General features: G+C 41.1%; 1 pseudogene; it reads left to right on the top strand.

Moving 5' to 3' along the window:
* Nucleotides 1–5,733: 5,733 nt before the first annotated feature.
* On the top strand, nt 5,734–10,807 carry LOC141813498 (phospholipid-transporting ATPase 1-like; annotated as a pseudogene).
* Nucleotides 10,808–21,028: the final 10,221 nt, after the last annotated feature.

Raw genomic sequence — 21,028 nt, 5'->3', positions numbered from 1 at the left:
GTAGAGACAAACAAGGGAAGTTATCATTACATTCAAAAATGACATTACAGTTCAACCGAGTCAGTTACATTACTTGCCCATCTTCTCCGACTCGGGTAATTCCGCCCACACTTTATCTATATCTAAGAAATCCATAGATGCGCCAGGGGTAATCACTCCCGCCTGGCATACTTGTTTCAAAGCCCCTTCAAAGCCGCGCTGCATCATCCGCGCGGAAATCTTCTTGTACTCGTCAAGATATCCCTTCGAGCTTCGCCATTTGCCTTTGGCTGCCTCCGCCTGCTCGGCCTCCTCGAGCTTGCGAGCAGCTAACTCATTCCTGGACTCCTCCAGCAGTCGCTCCAACGCCTGTTGAGTCTCAGTCAGATCCTTGATTTTGCTATGAAGGTGAGCAGAATCCTCCTGCACCTTCTTCAATTCTTGGTCCTTCTGGGACAGATGGGCTTGGGCTCGCTGCAGTTCCTCCTCCATCGCTTCTACCTTGGTCTCGGTTGAGAAGGTACGGAGTCGCCAGTTGTTAGCTTCTTGATATCTCTCGGCAGCTTCGTTGCGCGCGACAGGTGATTTCAGCTCGGGCATCGCTCAGTTCCCGCCATTGCACCGAGTCTCGAGCCGTCAGGTCCTCGGAGTGTCGCTCTAGGGAGTGAAGGTGGCGGAGGAGCTCCGGCATGCGATGATAAAGCTCGAGGTACACCGACCAGACCTGGCCCAAACAATAATCATCAAGCCTCGAAAGTTAGCATACGAGGGAGCGAAGTTCCTTACCCTCATGAGGTCGTAGCTGCCGCGGCTGAACAAGTCCATTATTGATAGCCTAGAGTAGCTATCCGCGCCTCGAATGGACCGTATGTGGTCCATGACTTGGGTAACCTCTCCCCACTGGAAAGGAGCGTCCGCATCGACGACCGGCCGTGATGCGGGAAGGGGCCGAACCGGAAGGCGGAGCGGTCCCTGGGGCCGACGGGGCATTCATGGGAGTAGGAGTCGAGGGAGCTTCGTTCGTAGTTAAGGCAATCGAATCGGCGGCTCCCTCCTTCGCCTAGCGGCATTCGTTCCTTCTCGCGGGGGCGGAGATCTCTCGATCAATCTGACAGGAGCCTCGAGAAGGAACCGTGAGTTGTTCTGAAGGGCTCCTCGGCCTCCCTCCCTCGGCCCGTAGTCGGCCTCGGCTCGGTTGGGTCCGCGGCGGCCTTCCCTCGCGTTGCATCTGATCCTCGACCGGCACCGCTAGGAGCCATCGCTTTCTGGGACTTTGAAGGCAAGCGCTCTCCAAGACTAATCGAGGAAGAGGGACGCTTCAGCGAAGCAGGAGCCGAAGAGCGGACCGGCCCCGAGTCTTGAGACCGAGACGAGGATCGGTGCGACTGGTCGAGCCGAAGCGGGGGACGCATCTCTTCCTGGTCTAGAGCTCTCCGGTGTTGTCGCTGCGGGAGCTCCAGTCGAGCCCGATGGTGAGCTCGAAGACCCAAGGATGGTCTTGTCCCACTTGAGGTATCGGTTCAGAGAGGAAGACATCCAAAATTCGTCTGCAACAACAAAAACAAAGCTAAGTTAACAACCACAGAGGCTCGAAGAGATAAAAAAGTCTTACCAAGCGGCTGAGACAACTTTGCTGGCACCGGACTCAAGCGAGCCCAGTGCAAAAGACCCTCCTCGCCAACTAACCGGTCGACGTCATACTGAAGGCCTAACAACAACTCGGACGTTTCCTGATAAACCGAGTCCTCCTTAAAAGGACCTAGAGGAGGTTGACTCGGGAGCTCTCGCAACCACTCGGAGAAAAGGTTACAGGGACTAGGAGGGCGAAGGAAGAAGAACCGACTCTTCCATCCCCTATGGGAAGTCGGGTAATTATCTAAAAAGTTATGACCTACTCGGGCTGTGAAGTAAAAGACACCCTCCTCTTTCATCTTGGGGAAGAAAAAGAAGTGAAACAGACGAGGACTGGGCACGGATACCATACAGTCGGAAAACTAGGAAAGCCCCACACAAAAGACGGAAAGAGTTCGGGGCTAGCTGGTTCAGGGGGATACCGAAATACTAGGAGACCTCCAGAAAGAACTCGGGGATGGGAAACCTGAGCCCTCCTTCCAGTTGATCCAAGAAGAAGGTGATGCAACCGGGAGGAGGAGAGCCGGGGCAGTGATGGCTCTTGGGAACTTTGATCTTATACTCGGAAGGGATGCCGAATCGTCGCCTAACTTCTAAGCGAGACTCGCTGGTGAAGACGGAGGACTCTACCTCATACCACGGGTCTGCAGCCTCGGACGAAGGTCCTTCCTCCGTCAGATCTAACGATGTTTCTCTTGCCGTCGAAGAAGACGATACCCAATCCTCTTCCGGCGACGACGATACACAAACCGGCCCCGATGAAGATGACATCCTTAACAAGCTCTAAGAAACCTAAAAGAAGACGGAGATAAGAAGCAGGCCTTACTGAAGAAAAGGAGCGAGGCGCTAGGAAGAAGAAGAAGAGGACGCCGTCGACGATACAGTTGCCCTGCAACTGCTGATTCATCGACCTTCTTATACAAGAACACACAGATCCACACCCTCCGATCCTAAGGAAGATAAAAGGGCGGGAATTAATGCCCACCGCTCGATGAGCACGAGTTACTAAACAAATCTCATTCCATCATGATGACGATATGCTAGTCACATCGAAAATAGGGTTTCATTAATGGCCCACCTCGTAAAAAGAGCAGGCCCTACCGCGCACGTGCGCGCCGCCATAGCGTTGACTGTTGCCTACTTGACATCACGAGGCGGGTGATGGAACCATCCCTGTCGGGAAAGAAGTTCCCGACTCAAGGGATTAGCATCCCCTGACCCGACTGGGAGCCATCTCTCGGCTCGGCTCGAAGAGGACTTGGAAGCCCTTCCCTTCGACAGTGCCGAATTGTAGAAGGCAAGTAGTAGAACCTGTGGGTAGTCAAGAAATTTTTTGGGGTAGCTCGCACCCCTTGCAGTAGCCTCAGCAGCAATATAGCTGAAAAGATCCAAGTCAAGCAGAAGGATATACTAAGACTTATAAAAGCACGACATAACTTAACATAAGAAGTGAACAAAAAGAGCAATAGTGCTTCTGGATTTCACAAAAGAGTAATACATAGGAGTTACAGGAGACCCCTCCTCTCGGACTCGGGCAGCTCACTCCAAACCCTATCGATATCTAACAGATCGGGATCGAAGTCTGGAGGGAACAGCTTGGCCTCGCCCACCTGCTTCACCGCACCCTCGAAGCCTCGCTGCAGCATCAGGGCCGCCTTCTGCTCGAAGAGGTCAATGTACTCCTCTGACTGCAGCCAGGTATCCTTGACATCTGCAAGCGGCTCGGTTCTCCTTCTTGGTATGCAGCGAGGTCGGCCTTCGCTTGTGCCGTCTCGGCTCGAGCTTTCTCCAAGTCCGCTTCCAGGGCCGCCGTTTTTCTTGCTCTTCTTCCAGCTGCTTCTGCTGAGAAGTCGAGTTCTCGAGTATTCGAGATAGCTCCTCCTCTTGCTTCTCCAGCTTCGCGCGAGCCGCCTCCGCCTCTCGCTCCAATGCAGCCAGCTTGCCTTGCACCTCACGAAGATCTGCTCGGAGCTGGTCGACTTCTTCGATTGTTCTTTGAGGCGTCGGCTCGCGCCTCGTCACGCTCCCGGAGCAGCTCGGAACCCTGGGCTTTCAGTTTCTCTAACTCCGCCTTCACGGCCACGAACTGGCGGTTCAGACGGTTCAGCCTGTGATGCACCTCCAGGTGTTCCGCCCACGACTGTGAACAAAAGAAAAGGTTAGTATAGTTCAACATTTAACATCGAACGAGTCAAGAAACACTTACCCGGAAGAAGTGGAAGTTGCCGCGATAGCTGAGCTCCGCAGTTGTAGCCCCGGCGAAGGACTCGGTACCGAGTCCGGCCCGTATCAGGTTCATCACGCCCAGTACAACGTCGGGCGAAAGGGGCTCGTCGGCAGGCACATGCGTCAGTTGCATGTCCCGAAACTCTCGTCGAGAGGAAGATGCCTGCCCTCCCTCTGAAGATCCGGTCGGACTAGGCCCGGACGGGCCTCGAGCAATCGGAGCCGACGGTACTTCCACCAGATCGACTTCAGCTCCTGGCTCCGTGGGAGATGCCCTCCCAATCTCTTCCGGGAGGTTGGCCGACTCCATTAACGGCGTTTCCAGCTCAGGTGGGGGAGCCAGTACCGCCTCCTCCGTAGGCTCCGGTTGAACCTCTTCACCACCCGTAACCTGTGTCCGCCGAGCCGGCTCTCCCGTCTGCTCGGTCTCAGGGGGCGCCAGCTCTTCTCCCCGAGAGTGCCGCGCCGACTTGCTGCCCTTCGGCGCCTCCGGCTTCTTGGGGCGCTTGGCCCGTTCTTCCTCCGAGGAGCGGTGGTGGTGTCTCTTCTTGGAGTGCGACTTCGAGGATTTGTGAGAGCGGTCCTCCTCCTTCCGCTTCTGTCGCGACTCCGATGCCGACCGAGCCGGACGGCTTTCCTTAGTATCACCGGGGTCTCAGACGGGTAGCTCCCGTGCCACGATCGCTGTTGGATCCTCTCGGGGAACCGCCGCAGTTGAAGTCCCGGCACTGGCGCCAGGCGTCAGGAACGCCCCGAGCACGAGCGGTTCCACTTCAAGTGCTTGTTTGAGGAAGCCTCCATCCAGATGTCAGCTGCAGGCAAACAAAAACATTCAGTTAGTTATTACAAAAGAACTAGGACGCCCGTTTCTTACCGAAAGGCCGCGTCAGCTCGGCAGCAATCGGGCTCAAACCACCCCGATAGTAGCAAGCCTTCCTCGGCCAACAGTTTCTGGGCATCGAACCGCAAGCCCTTCACCAAGCCAGTTACTGTCTGGACTTCCGGATCGACCTTGAGGAGTCGGAGCCGAGGCGGGGAGGGAAGCTCGCCTTGCCATTCGGCAGGAAAGGGAATAGAGCTCGGGAAGTGAACAAAGAAGAACTTCTTCTTCCATCCCTTATGCGATGTCGGGCAATTATCCAGAAATTTGATTCCCGGCTTGACGTTGAAGTAAAATACACCATCCTCCTTCCTCTTTGGATAAAAGAATAAATGGAAGAAAGGAGGACGCAAGGGGATCTGATACAAGCGGAAGATCAGAGCCACCCCACAAAGGAGGCGAAAGAGTTGGGAGCAAGCTGGTTGATAGGAATGTGGAAATAGGTCGAGATGGCCAAGAAGAATTCCGGAATCGGGAATCGAAGACCACCTTCAAGTTGACCATAAAAGAAGGCTACACTACCGGGAGGAGGCAAACTAGGTCTCTGGTCCGGTCTGGGAGCTGAAATCCTAAGGTCGGCAGGGATCTCATACGTTAACCTAATGGTGGGGATGGTGGCCTGATGGAAGGTGGACTGCATCGACTCATACCAGGGAACTACAGGGGTTTCCGAAGCGCTATCTGAAGACATTTCTGCAGAGGAAGAAAAAGAAGCAGCACTTACGTGGTTCGAAAGAGAAGGGACGAGCGAGGGAGTCGAAGGAAGACCGGAGAAGAAGACGAAGAGCAGACGAAGACAAGAGACGAGGAAGATAAAATCGCGTGGCCGCCGCACGAATGACGGGTTAGGCTATATATCCGATACCCTAACCTAGCGGGACCGTCCGATCAGGCGGCGGAGCGAGAGCGGGAATGCTTAGCTACCGTTCGATGGGCTCAATTTCCTAAACCGATCTTTGACGACATGATGACGATTCATCCGTCCCATCGGACATCCCGCTAGCACGCTTCCATTAATGGCACATTGGGAAATGATCCGCCACATCATCAACGCATTAAACCGTTACGGGCTCGATGAACCATGTAGATCTCCTCTGCAAGCATCTTCCCAAGAACAAGGTTACCGCACGCGAGCTCCCTGCCACACTGGTCTAGTCAGTCAAAATCCCTTCTCCTTCGACTAGACTAGAGGGGAGGCTTGTGTTATGGGTGTGTATGTCGAGCCCGGTTAGTCGAATCAGACGGAAGGTGTCGAGTGCGAGGCCTCGGGACCGGACGTAGAAACCGAACCGAGTCCTACGCACCCACCCAGTATACCTACAGTCAGACAACACTCGACATCGTTTTATGGCAAAACCGATGTCTTTTACTTTTTTACAACGGTTTTAACAAAAACTGATGTCTTTGAGAGGTTGATTGGAGACTACGACAACGGTTTTTGGAGGATACAACAACGGTTTTAAAACCGTTGTCTATGTGCGCTTTCAACAACGGTTTTTGAAGACTACGACAACGGTTTGAAAATCGTTGTCTATGTGCGCTTTCAACAACGGTTTTGGAAGCTATAACAACAATTTAAAACCGTTATCTATTTGTGCTTTCAACAAAGATTTTGAAAACTATAACAACAATTTAAAATCGTTGTATATTTTTATTTTTTCTTTCTCTCTCTCCCTCCCAATATTTCTTCCAGTAGGCACTTCTAAAACCCCTAAACCTTCCAATTCCCTACACCCGGTCGCTTCCTCCGCGAGGGTTGCGTCATCAAGGAGTACTTCATCTGGTTCACCTCTACCGCCTCCACAAACCTCCATTTCACCTTCCTCCCCGCTCCTTCGTCAGCGCCGTCGAGGTCTTCACCATCCCCTCCTATCTCTTCGAGAGCTCTCCTCCTGCAGATTTATCCCGTCGGCAAGCCCTTGCCGCCTGACCCAGCAACCCAGGTGACGGAGTTCTCCGAAGAGGGCGAGGCCCCGCGTCCTGCGGCCGGTGACAGCCAGAGCCGCTACCTCCTTCAGGAGTACCGCACCCAGCGCCTTTTTGTTATGTTTCATCATTCTAGGGTTCGGTACTCCTGCGAAGAACCCAACCGCAATATATACGGCTTCCTAGCTAACATGGAGGTCGATGGGAAGCGGGTCTCACTAGGTCCCTCCAACATCATCCTTCGCGGGTGCGAGCTCAAGAACACTGCTTGGGTTATGGGGGTTGCAGTGTACACCGCGAATGAAACTAAGGTCATGCTCAATAGCTCTGATGCTCCCTCAAAGCGTAGCCGCTTGGAGACCCAAATGAACAGGGAGACTCTTCTTCTTTCTGCAATTCTGATCGCCCTCTGCTCTGTCGTGTCCATTTGTAGTGGAATTTGGTTGGGTAACCATGGTGACGGTTTGGAGCTCGCTCAATTCTTTAGGAAAAGAGACTACTCCGGGAGAGTCGACAAGAACTATAACTACTACGGGTTGGGATGCAGATCTTTTTTACTTTCCTCATGTCTGCGATCGTGTTTCAGATCATGATTCCCATTTCACTCTACATCTCGATGGAGATGGTCAGGCTTGGGCAGTCCTATTTCATGACTTGGGATAGCAATTTGTTCGATGAGAGCTCAAATTCAAGGTTTCAATGTAGGGCTCTAAACATAAACGAGGATCTTGGGCAGATTAAATATGTTTTTTCGGACAAGACAGGGACTTTGACGGAGAACAAGATGGAGTTCCGTTGTACAAGTATTTGGGGGATAGACTATAGTGGTGGAAATGCTTCTTCAGAGGACAATAACGAATTACATTATACCGTAGGTAACATGTTCTTCTTTGCAACTTTCTGCAACTTGTAGGCTGTAGTTTAAGGTGTAGTTTGCTTAACACGGCTGCCACATTTTGTTCATTTTTTGATAGTTTGCAATGATCAGATTTGGAAGCCAAAGGCGCCAGTTAAAACAGACCCTGATCTAGTCAAATTACTGAGAAATGAAAGTGATACCGAACATGGAAGGCAAGCTCATGAGTTTTTCCTTGCTTTGGCATGCTGCAATACCATGATTCCTCAAGTTGTTGAGACTTCAGATCCCAATGACTATGAGAGATTGATAGATTATCAGGGTGAGTCTCCAGATGAGCAGGCACTCGTTTATGCAGCTGCTTCCTATGGTTTTGTACTTGTGGAGCGCACACCAGGCCACATTATTGTCGATGTCCTTGGGGAGAAACAAAGGTAACCTTCCAGTTTTTGTTTTCAAGATAAAATTGTTTTTTCTATGATTATATAATTGATACGATCCACAATTCCACATGACATGTAATTTTTGTGAAACATAAGGTGTTGGTAATTATTGTTATATAATATTTTTAGTGAGGTTTAACTTTTTTTTTTTCTACCTTATTGCTGCTCAATTAAGTTAGCCGCTGACTCTCTTCCTTTATCATGGTTTTGATTGATAGATGCAACATGATTAATCATTGCAATTTTCAATTTTTGAACTGTTAAGACAATATATGTTACCAATGGAAGTGTGTATTATATGCATATTGAATCTTGACAAGAATGTTTCATCAGAATTGTAGGTTTCATCAGAATTGTTGGTTATAGCAGTCTTGTGAGCACTGATATCATTCTACAAAGTATTTGCCTAAAGACTGTTATACTGTACTATCTGTAGCATTTATGGCTCAATCTATAGCGAATGGGATTTTGTGCTTTCAAATCTGGTGGATGATCATTCAATATTTTTTGTTGGTGTTTTTAATGCAATTTTGTGCTTTCAAATCTGGTGGATGATCATTCAGTATTTTTTGTTGGTGTTTTTAATACTGTTGCGCTAGTCAATTTTAGAGTTAAAATTTTTGGTATCTTCTTAATAGATCCACCTAATAAAATCAGTCACAGTAGTTCTAAATAATGGGAAAAAAGAGTGGAAAAAATTTGATTGATAATAAGATGAAAATAGAATGGCGAATATGTAAAGAGAAAGCTAGAAATAGTATAAATGACTGCTGTTGGAGATAAGACCTAAATAAGACATTGCTGGAGATGTGACCTACAAATAGACATTGTATATGGGTGTGTGAGAAAGGATCGTAACTAAAAAATTTTCTGTTTATTGTGCTAGGATCTCTACTCTAGTATTGTAAAAGTATGTAGTGCCTGAAGTATATTTATCCCAATTTTTGGAGTTCATCTGCAAATTAATCATATTATTGAATTCAGAAACACAGGCCAACTCATTTCCAAATCATTAAAATCCAAAGTAATTTTTCTCGTTTTCTTCATGCTATTAGCCTTTTGAATATTATTTCTATTAATTTTGTAAATTCATCTGCACGTTAACCATAAATAATCAGACAGTTCTAAAGATTTCGAACCAATATGTTCCAAAGTGATTCAATCTGTAACTAGTTCTATTTCACTTTTGCTTCATGCTACTAAGCTTTTGAATATCAGTCCTCTCCAATTTTTAACTCCTAAAAATACAATTGCAGATTTGATGTTTTAGGTCTTCATGAATTTGATAGTGACCGGAAGAGGATGTCAGTTATAATCAGGTGCCCTGATAACACAGTAAAGCTATTTGTGAAAGGCGCTGACACTTCGATGTTTAGTGTTGCACAGAAATCCATGAACTTGCAAGTTATCGATGCAACCAAGATAAATCTCCAGGCCTACTCATCTTTGGGTCTGAGGACTTTGGTTATTGGTGTACGTAAATTGAGTAGAAATGAATTCAAAGCATGGCACTCTGCCTATGAGAATGCTAGTACTGCTTTGATCGGAAGGGGTAGATTACTTCGAGCTGTAGCAATTGATTTTGAAAGAAATTTTGACATATTGGGAGCCTCAGCAATTGAAGATAAGCTACAACAGGGTGTACCAGAAGCCATAGAATCCATGAGGAAAGCTGGCATCAGGGTTTGGGTCTTGACTGGGGATAAGCAAGAAACTGCTATTTCTATTGGCTATTCTTGTAAGCTTCTAACTAGTGAAATGACTCAGATTGTGATAAACAGCAATTCCAGAGAAACCTGTAAAAAGAGTCTACATGATGCAGTTGCCATGTCCTGCAATCTTGCGGAGATGTCGACTGAAAGTAGATTGTCTTCCTCAGCGCCTTTTTGTACATTATTCCTTTTTGTTATGTTTCATCATTTTTTTTTCATTTCAGATACTATTATAATAAGAAGATTAGACAATCTGTTTGGGAGAAGCCCCTTGAATTGATGACGCCTATTGAGGTAAGTCATTTTATGAAACACTGATATTCTTATTAATTTTGGTACTTGTTTGACACATGCTACACCTTTTCAGTGTGCTATAAGTATTTAACATCTAGTTGTTGTGACCAACCAGAAATATTTAATTTATATAAAAGATCTATCGCTAAGGTGGTCTTTTTATGCGCGAGGTTTGCTGAACACAACATCCTCACTTTAAATCTTTTGTAGTGTATCTGGTTTATTATGTTTGCATACTTTGAAGGCTACTTCGAAAGAGCAAGAATGAAGTTGTGCCAGAGAACAAGGATGATGGTGATTCAGATGAGGACGAAGAGGATGATGATGAATAAGATGGCGAAGACCAGGAAGAGGACGATGGGGCTGAAGGTGATCCTTTTGGGGATGAAAATGCTGAGGGAATGTGTAATATGTTGCAAGAATAATATTTGTATTAGTTACTTTTGGTTATTTGTAAATATTGGGGTGATTAAATATATCGGTGCTTTTCTATTTGTGATTTGTTGTGTGAATTTATAATATTTTTGTACTCTTGCTCGATCATAATTTACAAACAACATAAAAAAAATAAGTGTTATTACAACAGTTTTATATTCAATGACATCGGTTTGGAAGCGTTGTCGTTAAGTGATATTACATCGGTCGAAAACCGTTGCTAAAATTGATGTTAAACAGATATTACATCGGTTTTATACCGTTGCAGAACCGATGTCGTTGAGTGATATTACATCGGTCGAAAATCGTTGCTAAAATTGATGTTAAACAGATATTACATCGGTTTTTCACCGTTGCAGAACCGATGTCTTTGAGTGATACTACATCGGTACTACATCGGTTACAAACCGATGTTGTTAATTGATACTACATCGGTTACAAACCGATGTCTAAAATGTCAGACCTTTTACATCGCCTTCATAGACATCGGTCGATTTTCTCATAGACATCGGTGGAAAACCGATGTCTATGACTGTTTTTCTTGTAGTGGAGGTCCGACGTATCTTGTTCTCTAAGTGTTACGAGCGGATATCGATCAGATCCAGGAATGGATCATTGGGCGGTTGTCAAAGAAATTATTAAAGTACTTGCGAGGAAATAATGATTTATTTTGATACATGGAGAAAGTGATGTAGTTATACGCGGGTATACGGATACCAGCAACTAGATAGATAAGGATGGTTCCAAGTCCCGATCTGGATACGAATTCACTTTAAATTATAGCGTAATAAGTTGAAAGTGTTTCAAATAGGGCACAATTGCAACTTGTGAAGCAGCAAACGAAGCGATTTGAATCAAGAAGTTCATTTTGAACTTGGAATGGTTCCAACCATTGTCAAAGCATTACTTGTTTACTACTACAACAATGGAGCAATTGCATATGCGATGGAACCTAGATCGCACCATCGATCCAAACACGTGTTTCGGGGAAATCGATAGATCAAAAGATCATCCGTAGAAGAGAAATACAATCGAGAAGATTTTCATCAAAAGTAACCTTGCGGATCCTTTAATCTCTATCTCAAAATAAGTTTGAGGAACACATAGAGACGCTTGATATTAGATACCAAAGCGATTGGCCTTAGGTCAAGTGGAAGTCTATTAGATTTGAGAGGTGTTCTAAGGTAATCACCTTACGATTATACTATTTATTGGATAAATAGCAATTCACTATTCGAGTGCACATTCTATATGTATTTGAGTGGATCTTAAACTCGAATACTAAATGTCTGCAATACGATTCATAGCGTGAGAGGATTTGTGATTGGATCACAACTAGTGAGTATCTCTACACGTGTAATTATGAATGTATTGGAATTATCCCTAGTCGAGGAATTGATGAGTACGGACGTCATCGATTCTATCGAGACTAGCACGTTTTGAACTCCTTGGTTAGCCAAGCAGCTGATCTCACTGCTGGAGACATTCGATGATGAGAGTTAAATGTGGATGCTGGTTAAAGGTAACCAGTTCATTGGAGTGACCTACCTTGAGACTTCATATGGTTCTATTCGTATGTCAATGAAGATCTCAGTGCAGCTTAAGTGCGAGTTTCCTTTGACTTGCGGTATTCAAGTCACCTTGGTCACAGAGGCTTATACTTTGGCATCTTAAACAAGCATCTCCGAGGAGGTGTGGACCCGAGATGATTCGGTATAAGACGAAGTGCCCGAAGGTGTTTGAATAGCCCACAGAGGATTCACCGCTCCTTGAAAAAGGAGATGTATACCTTGCGGTCGCTTGTCAGGATTGTTACTAATAAGTCTTTGGCCAAAGCATTACATGTCAAGAGCACGGTACTCTTGAACACATGTACCAGTAACTTGAATCCACAGGATAAGAAAGCATCTTGGGCTAGGTGTGACGTAGTCAGCCTAGTGGGGACCGACACATAGACCATGTCCTAAACCAAGCGGGTATAAGATGGTAAAAGGAACGAGGCACGATTCAGTGTAGCTACTGAAGGGTTTAGAATTATTCTGGAATCAATCGTTGATTTTCTGGTCAATTGAGGATCATGATATACTACTAGGTGTCACTCATGATCGTTCCATAATTAATGGTTAATTACAGACGACCAATATAACTGAGAACCTATTGGGTCACACGCACTGCAAGTTCTCCGAACGACTTAAAACAAGTTTGAGAATTAGATTTTCAGAATGAGAAAAATAAAATCTGGTTCGACCAGACCAAACACAATATGATGGAATTCGTCTTACAAAGATGAAACGAATGAAACTGATTTTGTTCAAATCGAATGTCGTTTGGTTAGTAAACAAAATGATTCGATTTTGAACTGAATTAAACCAACTTGGTTTGGTTCGCGATGGAAGAGATTTTGGCAGAACGGATGCGATGAAAAGCTTTGTATTTGTGAAAAAACGAACAAAACTGAACCAGTGAAAACCAAGTGAACTGGTTCGCTACAGTAATCCAGTCTGGTTCAACCCAAATTAAGTTTTGGTTTTGATTTCATTTGGTTTTCTTTTGGGGTTTTGGCTGCCGCATAAAGGAAACCATATAACTACTGTAGCTTCTCAAGAAAGGGAAAAAAATCGCGAAAACCAGAAACCCTGTTTATGTTCTTCCTTGGAGCGCTGACAACACGCAGGGTTTTCGACCTTGCCGACCGCGAGCGAGCTGCCTTCCTTCTTTCTCATGGCACCCTGCTCATCGGCGGCGGTTGGCCTCCCAAAACCCTAAGGAGCCAAACAGCTTCTTCCTCCTCCCCCCCTGTGCATCGCCGACAGAGATGGCAGTGAACCAGCGAACAGCTTCTTCCTCCTCTTCCCTTGTGCGTCGCCGGGAGTGAAGGAAGAGAACCAGAAGGGTTGTCGTTTTCCTCCTCCCCTACGCGACGCCGACCTCTTCTCCTCTTCTCTGTTCAGAACAGCACCTGATTAGGGGCTGCTGACTGTCACAGTCGGACCTCTATTGCTGTCATCGGAGAGGAGCCCATCCTTCCTTAGATGTCATCGGAGAGGAGCCCATCCTTCCTTGGATGTCATCGGAGAGGAGCCTTCCTTGGATGCCACCGGAGAGGAGCAAGTGTCCTCTGTTTTCTTGTTGCCGGAGAATAGAGATTGTTCTCTGTTTTGGGTTGCCTACCTTGAGGAAGAAACATCCCTGTTTTGGATGTTGCCTGTGCAATTCTGGATTCGATCGTGTGGAAGGAGTTGCTGCCAGAGCTTCTGCCGGAGTAGAGATGCCGTGAATTGTTCACTGTGTTCGAATACTGGAAAGAAACATTGTTATGTTTTGTAAAGAGTTGTCTAGATGTGATCGGTCAATCCGAGTCGTATAACAACCATATGTCAAATTTCTCGGAAGCTTACGAAGGTTCCGAAAATTGTTCCATCGTGATCGGGAAAGGTTTCTGATCGTTTGTCCATTATCGGCGGTCAAAGATTGACCACCGATGAACTACATCGGGAATACGATTCTCAATGCTAGTTAAAAAGCCCCGAACAATCGTGACAAACGTTGTTGCGTGGTTTCCGAAATAATGCTTCTCTTGATTCGATCGTCATCGATCATCGGCTAGTACCGAAGACGATGACGCGACTCGTGGCTTCTAAAGCTATCCAGATGGGAGCTTGGCTTGGATCACCAGTAGAGACGGGACTCCGACGAGGACCGCTCGATTGATTCAACACCGTTCAAATGTCATCCACGAGGTACGATTTAGAATAATTTCTTATTCCAAAAATTTTAAATTTCTATCATGCCTTGTACATGTTATTTCCTGTATTGTATGCTTGTGTTGTTGTAATAATTAGCTGTAATTATCTATATATTTCCGCTGTGCACGTTTACGAAACATGTAGACACGTGCATTGCACTGGGACGATCCCAACACAGCCGAGGTGCCCGCCTAATCGGACGAAGCAATAAGCTCGACATCTTGTAAACCTTCGGGAGTGATGATAGGTGGCTCGAATCGAGCCTTGGATCACTTCAAAAGCTTATTGTAGGATGCTTTGAACATGGTCTTGGCTACACAACAAAAGAAGTTTTTAGTTAGTCGTTATAGAAATAACAATTTATCAATGGTCTTACCTAAGGGAAGCTTGAGCTCGACCTCAGTCGGGCTCAACCGAAGTAAAAGAGTAGACCCTCCTTGAGTAGAAGATTGAATCAAAATGGAGGTCGATCTGAATATTTATTTACTGGCTCCAAGTAATCCGAGTCCAACTTGTACTCACCTAAGGAGGGAGGAGGTAGTAGATCTATCTTCCAACCAGACTACCAAGAATTGCGGACAACAGGCTTGATAAAAAAATACTGGGATTTCCATCCCTTATGAGAAGTCAGATACTTCTATAAGAACTAACACGACACCCTTGCGGTAAAAAAGAAGACTTCAGCTTCTCCTTTCTTGCGGTAAAAGAAGTAATGAAAAATCTGAGGGTTGAGAGGGATTCAACATAATTGGAAGAGAATGGCTACACCGCAAAGGAGTCGGAAAGAGATAGACCCTAACTATTATAAAGGAATGTAAAAGTACTCAAAATTTTCACAAAAAAAGGATGGGGAACCTCAAACCACCCATCAGCTGGACATAGATGAAGGTCGTGAAGCCAGCCAGTGGCAGATGAGGTTGTTGGTCAGATTTCAGCACTCTAATCCTATGGTCTTTGGGTATCTTAAAGTATTGTCAAAGCACATCCCTACTGTAGGTTGACAGGGTGGATTCGTACTAGAGAGAAGAGGGTCTGCCAGATGAAAGCTCGCCAAAAGTCATGGGTGGTTCCAAGAAGAAGAGATAGAGACGAAGGGATTACTGGTAACAGATCATTGAAAGCTAGAAGAATTAGAGATGGAGTAGAGGGATGAAGTTGAAGAAGTTGGAAGTCACCGACTTAAGTGGCGATCTATCACCACTAAACATTCTCATTCTTGGATACCTTCAGGAGGCGGAGAAGCTATTTTTTCTTACAAGAACACAACAAGAAGCAAATACAAATAAAAGCAATTATACAATGATATTTCCTTTGCTTGCTTTTTTGTCACTTTGGATTACCTCTTGATGGTAGGAAATGCAATAGTACTTTATTTTCAATCTCTCAAGAACTGGCTTCTTCAAAATACCTCAAAACTTTCTTTTATAGGGTTGATATTTGGACGCTTATTAGTCGACTAATTTTCTCCATCAGTCGTCTACCCTATTAAATCCAACCATTTAAATCTGTAAAACAGCTCTTTCTTGATCTATTTGACCACCATCAATCGATTGGTCATGAATAGTTGAATCTCGCAGTCGAATTGATTTTCTTCTATACATCAATCGACTGATGTCATCAGTCGAGTCGAACAACTAAATTGATTAATTTCTATTCAATTTCTAAAGCCATTAGTCGATTGATCGAACATATTAGTCGGTTGTTATTATAACAAGCTACTATTCACAATTACTATATTAAATTCTTGTTCATGATTACTGTAGCAATAAATGTAGTAGTATTGTAGTAATTTTATTTTTGGAGTTTACGTCCATTAGTCAATCGATATACCTTATCAACACCATAGCGATAACTATAGTCTTACTAAAGTTGAATTCTCATCTTGTCCGATATCAAATTGATTTCAACCTGGCCAGAACATTTTTTGTCTGATATTCAATCAACCTTGACCTGTCGAGACTTCCTATTGTTTAGCATCTTGTTAGCTTTGACCTGTTAAGACTTCTTCGTTGGTTAGCATCTGGTCAACCTTGATTTGTTAGGACTTCATTCCTCATGTCAACTCCTTATTGGACTTCCAACCGCTAAGTCTTCAATCAACCGTACGTGATCCACTTGGACTTTCTTCTTGTGTTAAGCCCATGTTGGACTTACGACCATCAAGTGTCCAATCACTCATTATTCACTTGAACTTCCTACTTATCAACTCCTTGTTAGATTACCAAATATCTAGTCAATCATGACTTACTTGAATTTTCTATCTCATGCTAACTAATATATTGATTGATTGTCAAATATCTGATTAACTTTGATTTAATTGATGTTCAACTCAACTAATATATTGATCAAATATTGAAATTCGACATTGAATCGATTCGAGTTTGGTCAACCATGTCAAACTTTGACCAAGAGTTGATTGCACCACTAGTAGATGAGCTTAATTCTTGGGTAATATATTATTTCAACTTTAGTACTGCACTCAACATATTATCAATCGATTCTAAATCAATTCAGTTGATTTTATTAGTAAGTTCCTTCATAATTAGAATCCAAAATTAATTTAGGTAATTATTCAAATCAACTCTACTGATAAATAAAAATATTTTATTTATTTAATAAAATCTTAATTAACTACTTAGTCGATTAACTCATCACCAGTCTACTCATCTTAAAACAAAATCTTTTTTATTTATATGAATTTTTTTTTATTGACTGCTTAATTATTAGTTAATTCAACTACCATCCAATTAACTCAATTTGAAATAGAACTTTTCTCTTTTGTGAGCATTCCACCTTCATTCAATTTGGTTGTCAACTAATCATATTAATAAATTAAGCTACTTTGATCATGAAATACTTATTTCTTAGTCAGATTTTTATCTAAGTAAAAGATTTACAACATCCAAATATATAGGTTGCTCATAATCTTTCATAATTCACATGTTAAAAAATTTTATCTTCGAGACTTCTTGCGTGCTAGATATTAAGTCGTCCTACCAGATTGAAACTTTTTGTTTGCCAAGTGACTTCAGTTTTGAGTTTTTCTTACGAACTCTCTTATTTTGCCAATACTTACTAGAATTCACCTTTCCCAAAATTTTAATCGACCTTGATCTATTAAATCTTTATAGAGCAATGATATGCAGTATGAAAAAATGCAACATGAAATCAACATAAAACACTGCATATAGTGGGTCATACATCCATACAATGGGACCCACAGCCATGCAGTTAAGTTAAGTGTGTCATGTTAATTTCATGTTGCATTTTTTCATGTTGCATATCATTTCTCATCTTTATAAAGACTTTCATTGATAATAATATTTTACCCAACTTTAGATTTTTGCCAAATATGTTAAAATTATATTATTAAAATTTATAGATAAAGAAAAGTAAAAACAAAGGAGAAATGTTTTGTACCAAAAGTTAATATTTTTAAAATTAGAATGTAACAAATAGCTAGAATATGAAAGAATTTAGTTTCAACTAAAATTAGTTCGGATTGAATCAAATGGATAACTTTGTCTATATATATATATATATGTGTGTGATTTGATTAAAATTTTTATTTGCTTTGAACTGAATCAAATTTTGGTTAAGAACAAATTAAACTATTATATTATTCTGTAGAAAAATCAAATTGAATTAGCATGTAACTTTGATTTAAACTGAATTTAAGCTATAAATTTATTGTTTAGTTTGAGTATAATAGAATTTTCATCCGATATTTTAATTGTTTTAGGTTAGATATTAAAACCAAATCAGAAGGGTAAGATCCATCGGCATGTTACAGAACCGCATGGGTACATTTCCTACTCAGTTTCAAAATTTCAAAACCAGATAGTACTTTTTTCCATTATACCATTGTCTTCTTTACATGTTCAAATTTTTTTCTTTCCACGTTTAAATTTTTCTTAACTAATTCAAAATTTTACTATTCTTAATTTACACTATCAAATTCAAATCTAAAAACATAATACATTAACAAGGCTTTCAATAGTACATTATTTTTGATATGAAATGATTCAAATTTTTTAAGTCTATCAGTCAGTTTCAAATAAAATTGACTGATGGACATATACTATTAAAAAATTTAAAAGTTTAATATGTTTTGAATCATAGGAGTTCTAGGAACGCAATCAAAGGGATCCGCGGTCCATTCCAACAATGACGTATTTGTAAGAATTTTCTTCTAAATGGGGAACACAATCAAAGGATGCTAGGCATCTGAATTGGTCGCCGTATGCGCTTCCCGATTTATCTGGTGGTCGGTGGGAAACTTCCGTGGGACCAGACCGGCCACCCCCAGGGATTGAGTCCATGAGACTGACTAGGATTTATCATTTTTTTATGATAAATTTTATCAAGTTTTTATAAATTTAAAAATTTATTACTTCCAATTTACACCGTCGAATTCAAATATAAGGGCATGAATATATTAAGAAGGTTTTCATGTGTATATTGATTTTGATTTGAAGTGATTCATAATTTTCTATGTCCATCAATCAATTTTATCCAAAATTGCCTAATGAACCTATGTCATTCAAAAATTTAATATTTTTTAAATTAGAGGAGACTTATATTAGTATATTGATTTTGATTCCAAGTGATTTGAATTTTCTAGATCCATCAATCAGTTTGGATAATATACACTGAGAACAATGATTTTTAAATGGATAGAATAAAATTTAAATGTGAAAAAGGAGGGATATAATGGAAAAACGCTATATGTTTTTGAAATCTTAAAACTGAGTATCTGAAATGGATAAATACTGAATCTTGAGTGATCACGCAGTTCATTAAAATATTGATCCATTGATAGTTTAACTTGTTGAAAAAAATTGAAACAAAACCCTTTATTTTTATTATTATTAAAAGAAAATCTTATTTAAAAAATATTAAATGACATCTTATATTTTAAAAATATTATTATTGTAGATATCCTTAAAACTATTAACTAATTATACCCAAAACTATTTTAACATTTAATTTGTCAAAATAGTTTAATATTAATTATAAGTATTCCAATTTAATAAAAATGATCTAATTTAGTTAAAATAAGTCATATATTATTAAGAGCAGTTTTTATTATAATATAGAACATTTAATTAAATTTTCTAATATAACTTTAATCAAAATTACTCCAACTATTCCAAAGCTATTATAATAATATAGGAAAAAAGTAATTTTTAAGATATGCGATGTCTTGTTAATATTTTTAAAAATGAAATGTCACTTTAATGATAATGAAAATCAGGGACGATTTTCATCTCAAAAATAATGATACGAGTTAATGAATTATTTATTTGATATTTGTTGGCAGTAATCAAAAGAGCATTTATTGGAATCATAAAAAAAAGCTTTTTCGTTTATTATTAAAATAACATCCCATCTTAATTTATCCTATTTTTATTTTCAAAAATATATTTATTTTTGAAGATGCTATAGTAAGTACGATTTTATAATTATTATAATTGTAATTATGATTCCGTAGCTGGTATAATATAATATTGATCAATATTAATTATAAATAAATTACTTATGTTGTAACAAATAAGATTCTTAATTATCAGAATATAATATTAACTAGTGTGAATGAGAGATGAAGTATTTATATTGTAGTAATTATAAATTGTAATTACTATAATATAGTATTATTAATATTGTATAAAGTTAAAGTGTACATATTATAACAGTTATGATCTTATAATTGCTATAGTAACGTCTATCAAAAATAATTTTAAAAATAAAAAAAAGTGCTCAAACAAGATGAAAAATTATTTTGATAATAAATAAAAAAGATGTACCTTTTTGGTAATTCCCGATAAAAAAAGGGTGCTCTTGATTTTTGCTCATATTTGTTTGTGCAACATTTAATTGGAATTTAACAAATATTAAATTTAAATAATCACACATATATTTTGTTTAGTCAACCTTTAAGTGATATAAGCAATATTTGAGAAAAAAAAGTTCAAGTTAGAATTGTATATTTATTTGGTGTGGGTATTAAGTCATGTAAATACACACTTTTGGAGATGATTTAGCATAACAAAGGTTAATGATTACTCAATGATTTGAGGTCTAAAAAAAATTAAAGAAAGATAGAATTGAATGAGATATTTGAAAGATGATACGTTGAGTGAGTCATAGCTTTAAGTACATCCAAGAGAAAAGAAACTTAATAAAAGATGATCATGAGACCAAGAAGATATATGTAAATTCTTTCTTAATGAGTTAAGAGTCGAGAGATTGTCTATGAGAGAGAGTTACTCCCGACTTAAATGAAAATTCAACTTTTAGGATGATTATAATCATGATATAGTCGATTGAAGTGTATAATCGATTTAAAGTGTATGAGCTAATCAATAGAATATTTTTTATTGAGGACTAAATGTGGGGTCACTTGACAATTAAAATATTCAAGTCAATCGATGGTAAATGAGTCAACTAGGAAATTGACTCAGACTAATTAATTAGAGAACATATTATCTTTATTTGTGATTAAATCGATTAGGGATCAACTAAGTGAAGGTACAATAGGAAAATTAAAGAGAGCCATTGATATAAAATATTATTCGATAACGATTGAATAACCTAACCCTATAGTGTATTAGTCGATTGATAATGAAATCTTATTAAATTGATCAGCATCATCGATAAAACAAAACAATCAAGTCCAACTAAAGTTGATGAAGGCTTATAAAAGGGGAGCACGGGTAGTGAAATCTAATTAACTGATTGGTGTAAACACATTAGAACAATTAAGTCCAACCGAAGGTGATGAAAGCTTATAAAAAGGGAGCAATTGGAACGTTTTGAAGCCAATACTTCAACTATATTTTTGTAATATTTAGCGCTCAATTCTAATACTTCTTACACTCTTATGTTAAGACAACTTG

This window comes from Curcuma longa, chromosome 20 (genome assembly GCF_044706935.1).
Source record: "Curcuma longa cultivar G26 ecotype Majalengka, Jawa Barat chromosome 20, ITB_CL_G26_1.1, whole genome shotgun sequence".
Classification (NCBI taxonomy): Eukaryota; Viridiplantae; Streptophyta; class Magnoliopsida; order Zingiberales; family Zingiberaceae; genus Curcuma; species Curcuma longa.
This window is presented reverse-complemented; position numbering and strand designations above follow the sequence as displayed.